We start from the raw sequence: 11,848 nt of genomic DNA, 5'->3' as shown, positions 1-11,848 counted from the left end.
AAGTGTACATCAGGTAGTAAAAGTTATTTACATTTCTAATAGTAATGGATGGCAAAAATGAGATCATAGTTTATGTTTAATTATAAATTGCCATCTATTAGTACCATATTCAAGGAAGGGAAAAAAAGGATTTGGATAGCATGGTCAAAGCAATGGCAACTGTCTGTGAATGCACTCAAAAGTCCGTTTCTTTCCCTCACATAGCACAACACCAGGATTCGCCATGTGATTCCGTCGTCTCTTTGATCCATAGTCTTAGTGTAACCAAACACTAAGTTAACCATCGAATTGCCTGAGTTGCTGCAGCTACATCAGGTACAAGTTCCAACTCCAATTGTCCATTAGTAGTGATGGTGTGCATCTTGGTATGCACGCACCTATTGACGTACATCATGACTGTGGTGTGCATCTTGGTATGCCGACACCTCATAGAAAACATCGTAGATTGAAGTAACGTGGGTCACTGTTCACTTTGTTTGTGCTACATAACCATGGGGATGTACAGGAATTAAGGTACAGGTATAGTCATTTTGTCAAAAGGTTCACGGATATGGTTGATACCGTTATTACCAAATTTTACATCATCTCTTTCTTCTGTGCTCATAAAAATTATCTTTACCGTATTCTTACTTTACGGTTAAAAGGACAAAATATGTCACCTTGTGTGACTGTAGAAAAAGTTTATAGTTTTAAACAATTACATAAAAAACACATTTTCCATCTGTAGTGAATTCAGCCTACAATACATATTACATTACGTGACAGTCAATAACATAAAAAAATATTTCTGTAAGTGGAATTTAGTAGTACATTTAGGCATCAACATTTTAAATAAAATAGACAAGTACCTTTTCTACAAACTATGTCACTTTCTGTGACTCTAAATAAATCATAATCTGGTGTTCAAATTCATAATTACATAAAGACACTGTTATATTACTTCACAGGATGTGAATTCACAGTTTTTGAAATATGAAAGTACATTTTGACAAACTATGTCACTTTCTGTGACTTCAGTATGTTCGGTAATGTGTTCGTCAGTTACGAGTCATATTGTCAGTCAACTGTATATTATGTTTGAGTTGTGTAGTACACATTGTCATTGTTATTTAAGAGAAAACATTTGTATTTTACGTAGAGTGCGAATTGGTATGCTGACATTTGGTGTGATCTGTTTTTCCTATGTATGTATCTGATGTAAAAGATATTATGTTCAATGCAGAAAAAATTTTTCGAATAGCGAAGTACATATAGTAAGCAATTTAATGTGGTTTCTCCATCCGTAGTGCTGCGCTGCGCTGTCACCTGTTATATTCCTTACATACTAACATCTTCATTCTCCTCTCTCCTTTGTACCTCGTGTCATCTCTCTGCATAGCCAATAATAAAACATTCATTGTTAATAATCATCATCGCACGGCATGACTTCAATATCTCTCTGCAAAATATTCATGGTTAATAATCGTCAGCGCACGGCATGACTTCAACATCTCTCTGCATCTGGAAAATCGCGTCAGCTCTCGGCATGACCTGTAAAGCATTTATCCACATTTCTCCATATTCAATACTTATATTATAATTAAATCTACGTTTATTTTGGTGAACTATGACAACAATGCTGCATGCACGGGTTAAAGAATACATCTAATTGCTACTACTGTATGAAAATTATTTGTGCGTGTTATACATTTACTTTTAAAGTAGTCCTGTTAATTGCTTCACTTACCTTACATAATGCGAAATAAATGTCCTGCGAGAACGCTTCTAAGACAATGTTCAGTGTATTTATCTGCGGTCGAATCGAGGTGACCTGTTGTGCACGTACATAAACCATTAGTAGCTCACTGTATTCGGGCTTGCTGGAATGTGTCAAAAAAGCTGATTGCTATACTCTGTCTACATGTATCCCTGTAAGAAGGTTTTTTCTATTTTAAGAATTTCTTTATGTTTGACATATGATGGTTTCTTCTCGATTTTTTTGTTCTTAGCGTGGGGAATATTTCGAATTCTGTACGGTCCTTCGTATAGAAGTTCAAGTTTTTTGCATCGTTTCTTCCCTTTGTGTGACAGATAATGGGTACGAATTAGTACCTTATCGCCAATCTCGTACTTGCGTAATCTACTTACCTGCTTCTGTTGTCTCTTCCGACGATCTGCAGCTTGTTTAATGTTCGCTAATGCCATGTCCATTATCTCACAATGACGAAGTCTACGCTTCTCTGGAAAAGTAATCATTTCAGTAAGTTTATTCGGTGGGTCTTGTATTCGTCAGTATTACAGTTGGTGAGAGCATCGTTGACTCATTAGGTATTGCATTTATTACTTCCTCAATCTGTGAAATGTATTCGTCCCATGTTGTATGCTTTCTGTGGCAATAAATTCTACAAAGCTTCCCGATCTCTTTCATTATTCTTTCTGCCGGGTTAGAAGAACTGTGATATCTTCATATGTAAATTGGTGTTATGTTCTTACTCTCTAACATTTGTTTCCATATGTCTGACCTAAACTGCGGTCCGTTATCTGAAATAGCCTTCTGTACATGTCCTACTATTGATAGAAAATCTCTTACAAATGCTCTTGATGCTGATCTAGCTGTTGGTTTCCTTAGTGGAGAAAATGTTACAAATTTGGATGTCAGTTCTACGGCTACTAGAATATAACTATAACCTTTACTTGTTCTGCGGATTTGACCGAAAAGATCTACTGCTGCCATGTGTCTTAACTTACCCGGTATGATGGGATACAGTGGTGGAATATGTGATACTTTAGATGATTTAGCTTTGTGACATATCTTGCAGGATGCTATAACTTTGCGAATGTGTTTTTCCATTGTGTTGAAGTGACAATTTTGTCGAAGAATTAGAAAGTATTTCCTAGCTCCGTAATGTGCATAGCTTAGGTGCGTATACCATATCAATTTGTTTCTGATCCCTTCTAGAATGCATAAAAACCAATTGTTGCCGTCCGGGTACGAGCGAATAAACAGAATATTTTGACGTACAGTGTAATTATGTCTGATTTTTGCGTTGCTCTTGTCTCGCCAAAGCGTTACAATTTCTTTTAGTGTTTCATCTTTCTGCTGTTCTCCCTCTATGTCCTGTAATGCTGATGATATAAAGTTTTCGAAAGCTACTTGTTTGATATACATAATACTATGGTTGTTGTAGCAGAAGGTATTTTCTTTCTCTAGTCGTTTATGCTGAATAGATCTCGATAGAGCGTCGGCAACAATATTCTGCGTGCCTGGAATGTGTACAATAGTAAAGTCGAACTCTTGTGTATATAATTTCCAACGGCTTAATCTATCATGCTTAAGTTTTGCTGATAATAAAAACTGGATTGCTCGGTGATTGGTATATACTGTGGTGTGTCTTCCATATAGATAATGACGGAATCTCTTAAATGCCCATACTACACAATGCGTCTCTAATTCTGTTACAGAGTAATTGCGCTCTGATGGAGAAAGTATCCTGCTTGCAAACGCAATATGTTTAACGATTGTCGTACCGTCCTGCTCTACTTCCTGAAAAATATGTACTCCTAGTGCTGTAGTTGAACTATCTGTTGCAATGGAAAAGTTTTGTGTTGGGTCAGGATGCTATAACAAAGGTGCCCTTAGTAAAGCTTCTCTCAAATTCTCGAATTCAGTTTCAGCGTCTTCATTCCATGACCAAATTGTGTTTTTACTTGTGAGCTGGTATAGCAAGGGTGTGTCTAATGCTTTATAATGAATGAATTTTCTAAAATAATTAATAAGGCCTAAAAAGCTCCTTCTTATTTGTTGGCACGTCGATATTTTTCAATGCTTGCAATTTGTCGGAGTCTGGTGCAATACCTGTTTGTGAAATGACATGACCTAGAAATTTTATTGAGGCTTTTCCAAATTCAGATTTACGGAGGTTTATAGTTATACCATTTTGCTCGAATGTATTCAGTAATTGTTGAAGGGTGTGGTTGTGCTGTTCCCAGTTTTCTGCTGCGATTAGAATGTCATCTACATATGTAGTAATTTTGTTTTTAAGATCCTGTGGGAGAATTGTATTCATGCCTCGTATAAAGGTTGCAGACGAAATCGTTAGTCCAAACGGAAGTTTACAAAATTGGTAACATTCACCAAAGCAAAGGAATGCCGTACACTTTCGGCAATTTGGATGCAACTGGATTTGCCAAAATCCTGATTTGAGATCGAGGGTGGTATATATAGAGGTGCCATGAAACTTTTGCAGTAACTCTTCTAAAACTAAACGGAGTGATCCATCCTTCTTTTCAACGATGTATAATGGATTTATATATTGGCTTGCTGCTGGTTCAATTATACCCTGATCAATCATTGCTCGTAACTCTTTCTTAACTGCTTCTGTGTATATATGCGGGATTCGATAGTGTTTTGCTTTGAAAGTCTCGTGTGGTTTCACCTAAAATTGTACATAAATCCTGTCATCGTTCCTGGAACATTGTTAAAAACTGTTTTACGTTGCACAAGAATATTTTCTAATTCTGTGCATTCTGTGTCGACTTCTGCTATACTGTCTCCAGCCTTGCGTGTAATTGTCTCTAATACATTATACTCCTGTTCCTCTGCCATGTCGTTATTATGTGTATTCGTGTATAGTGTGAGATAACAATCGTTATCTTTAGAATCTGCAATAATCTCGATCCTGTGCATATTTTGTTCTTCTGAGGATACTGTGTTTTGAAATCTCACTACCACTTCACTGTCTTCCTTCTGTAATGTTAGGTATGACGATTTAAAGTCAATCTTTGCGTCGTACTGTACGAGAAAATTCATTCCTAATATTATATCAGTTGTTAAATGTGGAACTATCCAACAATTGCTGTGGAAAGTTTGCCCTGAAAAAACAAACGTTAATTGTGTCTGTCTTTTGACTTCAATTATTTTTCCTGGAAATGCTCCCTTAACTTTAGTTTTGTGTAACGGGAATACTGGATAATCATTATCGCTATTGCATCTTTTAAGTGTGTCTTCGTTAATTACGCACATTGGTGAGCCTGAATCAATTATTGCTAAAATATTTTGTGACTTTAAATTTATCTGGATTATTGGGTGGCATATAGTTTTTTGCATGATCGGTTTTTCTTGTAACAATGTGTCTCGCACGTCGTCGAATGTAATGGCATTCTCTATCGTTATCTTTTCTCTGTTCTTATCCATAGTGTCGTCATTTAGAGACTCGTCACAGGCTATCTCTAGTCATAAATGTTCTGACATTTAATTTTCTGCTGGGGAGTGTTGTGTGTTTTCTATGAGCTGCACTGTTCTACCGTTTTGATTATTAGCGGTAGGTGGCGGATGAAATCTTGTGTCTGGTACATTCATACGATAACTTGGTTGTTGTGCACTGTTTGAATTTCTATGAAAATTATCATTGTAGAATGTCCTTTGCGGTCGGTGTTCGTTTTCTCTCCTTCTGTCGTCATAACTGTGGTTATGCGGCGAGGCACGCGTGTTTCTCTGAAAAGGCTGTCTTTGTTCGTTTTGTGTATTTCGCGGCCGGCCCATGTAATTGTTTGCACCTGTCGCCTTTTCTTGGCGATGAGCCATGTGAAAGTTTGACCGGTTCGGCATTTCCTGTCGTATATGTGTCGTGTTATTTGGATGGCTTTGTTGTTGTCTTGAATTGTTACGTACATTGTTATTATACTGCTATTCATTGAATCCCTGTGTGTATTCTCGACTAAAGTTTTCATTTTCGCTGCGAAAGCGTTTGTTATGATTGTTATTGCCAAATCGTGTTTGCTCAAAATTATTATTGTTGGTCTGGTTTGCGTTATGTCGTGAAAAGTTCTTATTAACAAACGCATAATCTGCCTGGTGTACCTCTAGCAATTGTAGGATGTCTCTAAATGCGTACACGCTGTCCTTTTGCTGGCCTGTTAATAATGACACTTTCAATGCTCTGGGGTGTTTTGAAATACACAACTGTATTAATGCGGATTGACTGTATGGCTCGTTGAGGTATTGGTTTTGTTCAACCATATACTCGAAAAATTGTGTGATTGTTGGGAAAGTAGAATTCTCGAAATTTGGTAGACTAATTAGCAGATCTTTAATGCTACTCTGTGTGGTATCTAACCAATATGCTGCTAGAAATGCTTCCTGGAATGCTTCTACTGAAAAACACTGTCTAGCAATTGGTCGCATTCTTCTCGCTGGTTCCCCTTCAAGAAGACTAATAATAAATTCTAGCTTAATGTTGAGCTGGCAATGATGGTGGGAGTGCCGCATTGAATTGTTGGATCCATTCCACTGGATGTATTTGCGTCCTGTCGTTTTTAAATGTCTTAAACTTTCTCACTAAAAGGAAATGCTTGTGATTGAAACCATCATGTCTTTGTGTGTAATTATTTTCGTAATGTTGTGAATATGAATTTGTATGTCTTTCTGCCTGGTTAAGATCTCTTACTCTCTGAAGTCTACCGACATTATATGTATGGTGCATCTGAGGCATGTCGTAATGGTGTGTGTTCTGTTGGAATTGATTGTTTGCAGTTGTTTCTTGTGTGTCAGCTATCCTTTGCTGTAAAGAATTGATTTTTAGATGTAACAAATTATTACGTGATTCTAGGCCTGCGATTGTTTGTTGCACATTTGTAATTTGCGTATCTTTACTATTAGAAATCTATTGAACTGAGACTGGTGTAGTGTCATCTGATTTACTGTCATTGGTAGTATCTAACAGGTCTGTTCTTGTAGTGAGTTCGTTGACCTTTTCTGTCAATTCATTTCGTAATTTACGATTACTTTTGGTTACTTTCTTAAAATCTGCTTTCAAATTTTCTGAGTTTTGATTGATTTCTGTGTGTTCCATTCTGTCAGTTAGTGTCAGAACTTCTTCTGTTAATTTGTTCCAAATATTCTGGATTTCAGTGTCTGTAGAAATTTTCGCCTCAATTGTGTGTGATTGGATTTCCGCGAGCCTCTCTTGTATTTGAATATTCGTCTCCTTAACCGTTTCGATTTCTTCTGAAATCGAGTGTATGTAAGTTTTTCCCTGAGCAAACACTTTCTTTTTGTCGTCGTGTCGCTGTTTATTAATTGTTTCTAACAGTTCTTTTCGTTCTTTATCCTGTGATCGCACCAGTTTGCGGTGACGTATCAAACAGTTTTCTGTATGATTGTTAAAACGTTCATCAATGTGAGCGTTCTGTTTACAAAAGTTCTCTGTCATTGTTTCTCGTATGTTAACCGCGAATGCTTCTTGTTTATCAGTTATTTCTTGAATCTTGGCGTGTAATTCTTGGTTTTATTTTTCAGCGACTGCTTCAATTTCTACTTTGATTACGTGTTCATTTGTAGCAAAAATGCCATTATTGGATCCGTTTCGGATTGACTTCTGTGTGTATTTGTATTCTTTGTTAAGTGTTGTACATCTGTGTTTATTTGAACATCCTCAGACGATTGTAATCGTGTCACCTCTTCCGTGGATTCGGAATTTTTGTCAATAAAACTGTGATATCTGCTACGCAGATTGTGTATCTGTGTACGGTTTGAATCTGTTTCGGCACGTAATGGGGTCACACTGTTTGACTGCATTATAGTGGATTCGTTACTGAAACTATTATGTTTGCTACGCGTAATTTGTGGCTGTGGAGCGTCTGTTGTATTTAAAAACAAATTATTTTGCACCAATGTCTCATTATCAGTTGGCATCTCTGAAGCTGATTGTTCGTCAAAAGATTCCATTTTGCTCTCGAATGTCTGTTCACCTAATGTTTCACTACCGAGTTTCTCACACGTATTATTTCTGTCTATTCCTGAAAAGAATTTCTCGTCACTATTTTCTACACTTTTATCGCTTTGAGAACGAGTAATTATTCTGCGGGACATTGTCTATAATTAACACACGCAACAAAATATATCACTGTTCAAAGCGGATGTAACACTGAACAAATACTTTTCAACGCAGAATCAGTAGAGCAAACAGAATTGCCGATGGGCTATGAATTAAAGGTATACAGTTTAGTATAAGCGTTGCGCCACTTAACACTAGCCTATTCATACAACTGTCAGAGTCAGTATATTCATTTTCACAGTAGATTCACTAAAGAGTCTTACCGATTGGATGTCGCCAAGTGAAACCTTCCCGTCTCCTCTATACCTCTTTTGTTAATGATAACCTTCCCTGTTACAATAAACTATGAAACCGTTCCTTAGGATTTCTATCTCTTGCTTTATAATAACAAATGAAATCTTCCCTTTGTAATTTATTCTCTTTCTCTATCTTCGCATACAAATTTAATTGCTGCTTATTAAAAATGATTTTCTGATTATTTCGACGAAACATAGAATGTGTCGTCGTCGTGGCCCTCAGTCGTTATCTGCAATAACCCAAAACTGTTCCTTACCTTTTTTACTGTTACTGGATCGCCATCTGACTGCTACATCGAACTGCGACATGAATATACTTACTCTGTTTTACTATACTCTATTAGCTGCTGGTGGACTTTCATAATAAGTGGCTGTATTTATTACCAAAGCTGACGTTATTCTACAATTAATTTGACTGAAATTACGTAATTCATAGTTAAACTTTTTCTTGACAACAATAAAATTTTGCAAAGTTTTACGTTGATGGTTTTTGGGATGGATTATAATTAGAAATGCAATATTGCTGGCAAAAATTAATTAAATTCTGAATGAAATGATTTTACAAACGTTCAAATGGGCCTTACTTTTTACAAAAATCTTAACTCGCAATGCGCAAACATACCTTCAGTTGTCTTGAGTTTCTCAAAAAAATTAATTCAATAATATTAGTTCCTCTTATTATAATAGTTAGCTGATGTCTCTGAACATCCGTTTATAATCTCTTGTAAATCATAGCTAGTGGCTGGCAGGCACACCGTTCCTCTCAACCTCTCGCTTCAGACCTGCTACCAACTCGTTTCACATCTCGCTTACTATTGACTTCCTACGAACGTTTAAGTGCCGTTTCTCCTGCCAACAATGCTTTCTGGTGCAGACAATCCCTGCTACCATTACAAAATGTATCAATGCGCGGTCTTTCCCGGTCTTTTTTTAAAATGTATCCACACGCGGTCTCTCCCGCCCTTTTAAAAATTATATCAATTTGCGGTCTCTCTTGTCAACAATACTTTGGTGCAGACATTCCCTGCTACCACAATTATAAAATGTATCAATGCACGGTCTTTCCAGCTCTTTTCTTAAATTGTATCTATACGCGGTCTCTCCCGCCGTTTTGTAAAATTATATCAATTTTCGGTCTCTCTTGTCAACAATACTTTGGTGGAGACATTCCCTGCTACCACAATTATTTCGAACATGACAAATATTAACTATTCCTACTTAATCCCATTCATAAAATATAAACGTCTTTCATAAATTGTGATTTGACAATAAAAAATAGAAATATACACGTCTTACAATTTTATCATATATGTAAAGCCCATTATGTCATAGAGACCTTAAAATATTATGTAAAGAAAATTTATTAGTATAAGTAGATAATCTCAAAATTACCTGTAAAGCCTAGTTAGTTTTTTATATAAAAAAGGTTTTGGGTTTTGATTAATAATAGGTTCAAAGAGGATAGAATAAAGAAAAAACACTTCTTCACACTTAAAACAGTGACACAAATAATGCCTAAATAAATAACACAAAGTCACACAACAGAGCTTTAGCGAACATTCACGGGAAGCTTAACTAAAGAAAAGATATAACCACACTAAAACATGATACACTGTACACTAACAAGTTTAGAAAAATTAAAATTGTGAAAACAATTTTTGGAAATGAAAAAGAAAAACAGAGACATGTACTGGCAACGACAAAGAATAGCAACCTTTGTAATGTCTATATTTGCCTAACAACAAACCATAAATTGTAGAATTAAAAAAATAGAAACAATAGCTATAAAGAAATCATTAGAAAAAATTGTTAAGGGTGGCTGAGAAAAGTTTATTGGAAAATCTAAAAGAACAATTTTTGCCTGACTTTGTCAATATTTTCCTCGGCATTGACAAACCCCAGAGAAAACTTTTGTCAGAAGGAGGGAGGTATGTAAGACGTCGTGGTCTCCTGACCTTCTTTGCTTACATATTCCGCCCTCACAATCATATTCCGCTCATCAAGTCGCTTCATTCGAACCCAAACTCGATAAGATAAAGTCAGTGTTGTATGAATTAAAGTAAACGATATGCAAATAACAAGTAAGCGCACCGTGGTTGAAATACTCGAGGTTGGCGTACACACATACATTCCAGACACGACGATCACAGTAGCTTTTAGTTCGGGAGACGCAAACCACACAACGGTACGCTGGTTCCTTCAGAGGACGAGTCAACCTCCCCGCCCGTGGAGCGGACAGCGTTTGCCTGAGTGAAAGGAACAACGACCCCGTGTTTGGCTTAAAAGTAAATTCCGCTACATTGTGTGGGAGCGCCCAGCCTACGCATTCTTTACAACATAGCACGCAGTTTCAGAGATTTTCACAGGGACACACCAAACGCCAAACGCCGATGCTACAGATATCTGGATTGGTCGCCTTAAACGAAACATCATTCTCCCATTTTAGAAGAGCAATGCTGATTGGCAGAAGAGATTCCTGATGCCTTGAGCTGAAGGAGTAATGGAAGAGACCGAAAGATATACACCTTCATGTCTGGTTTGGAGAGGGGCCATTCCATTGCCGCTCTTGGAGCGAGAACACGTAATGAGAGCGTGCGCGCTCGTACGTGTACTCAAAGAGTGAGGAGCAAGTCTCTCCTCAGTACTTCACTGGGAGAGCACCTCTGTCGAGAGCAAATCGAAGTGTGACTCTATATTGAGTCCTTGCGATTAAGCATTGTTCACTGTGTTGGCCGCCAGACTTATTGTGCAGTGTGAATGGACAGAGTTATAGTTAAACGCCTGCGAGCGAATTTTTGAGTGGCATCGCGGTGGACTGGTTATCTGACTGGTGTACCACGCCAATAGTTGGACTAGGGGCGAATAGGAGTCCTTGACTTCATCAAGGCGTAGGGAGAGTTTGATTGGTGAAGGTCAATCCAGATAGAACGAGAGCTATCTTATTTGTCAGCAGCGAGTGGCGCAGACAGCAGTCATCGCAGCTTATGGTATTGTACGCTACTACTATTGCGAGCCCCATGTTTCCTCCACAACAGTACAGTTCACTGCATTTCAACCGCGACAGCCTTGACCGTACCTAGCAACATTCTAATGGATAATTATTCAAGTTGAGTAGGTGCGGCCTTCAGCCATTCTGCCAAGTCAACAACAATCTTAAGCTTTGTATAGAAATTTCATTAGCAAATCCTATCCTTGAGAGGTAACTTCAAATTCTGAAAAGAACCCGGAAATAACTTGTTCAGTTCATAACTAAAGGTGCCATTGTGATTTCTCAGAATTTTAGCAAAATAAATAATAATTTTCATTAGTTTCATGTTTTTCTTACACTAACTAGCACTACTCCAGTACCCAAGTATCCCACTAGTTACGTAAGAAATTTTGTGAATTTTTGTGTCATTTCCTTACAGCAGACGACCCCAGAAGATATTTATTGCTGAAAGTTTTTCAGGCATTTGTCTTTAGAACGTTAAGAGCTAAGAGCGTCTGACTGACGTCTGTAGTAGTGTGGGCGGGGGGGGGGGGGGGGGGGGAGGGGGGGGGGTGGAAATTGCATCTTGCAGGAGCCACAGGGTAAAGGGTACATCTCAGATTAATCCGTTGCACAGAACGACAGAATAGCAACCACCCGCCACCACAGACCTTGTATAGACCCTCTATATCTCCTTCCACCTTTCTGCTTTCCCTTCTTTGCTTGGATCTGGGTTTCCATCTGAGCTCTTGATATTCATACAAGTGGTT

The sequence above is a fragment of the Schistocerca piceifrons genome, chromosome 3 (assembly GCF_021461385.2).
Source record: "Schistocerca piceifrons isolate TAMUIC-IGC-003096 chromosome 3, iqSchPice1.1, whole genome shotgun sequence".
Taxonomy (NCBI): Eukaryota; Metazoa; Arthropoda; class Insecta; order Orthoptera; family Acrididae; genus Schistocerca; species Schistocerca piceifrons.
The sequence above is the reverse complement of the archived record's forward strand: the minus strand, read 5'-3'. Positions refer to the sequence as shown.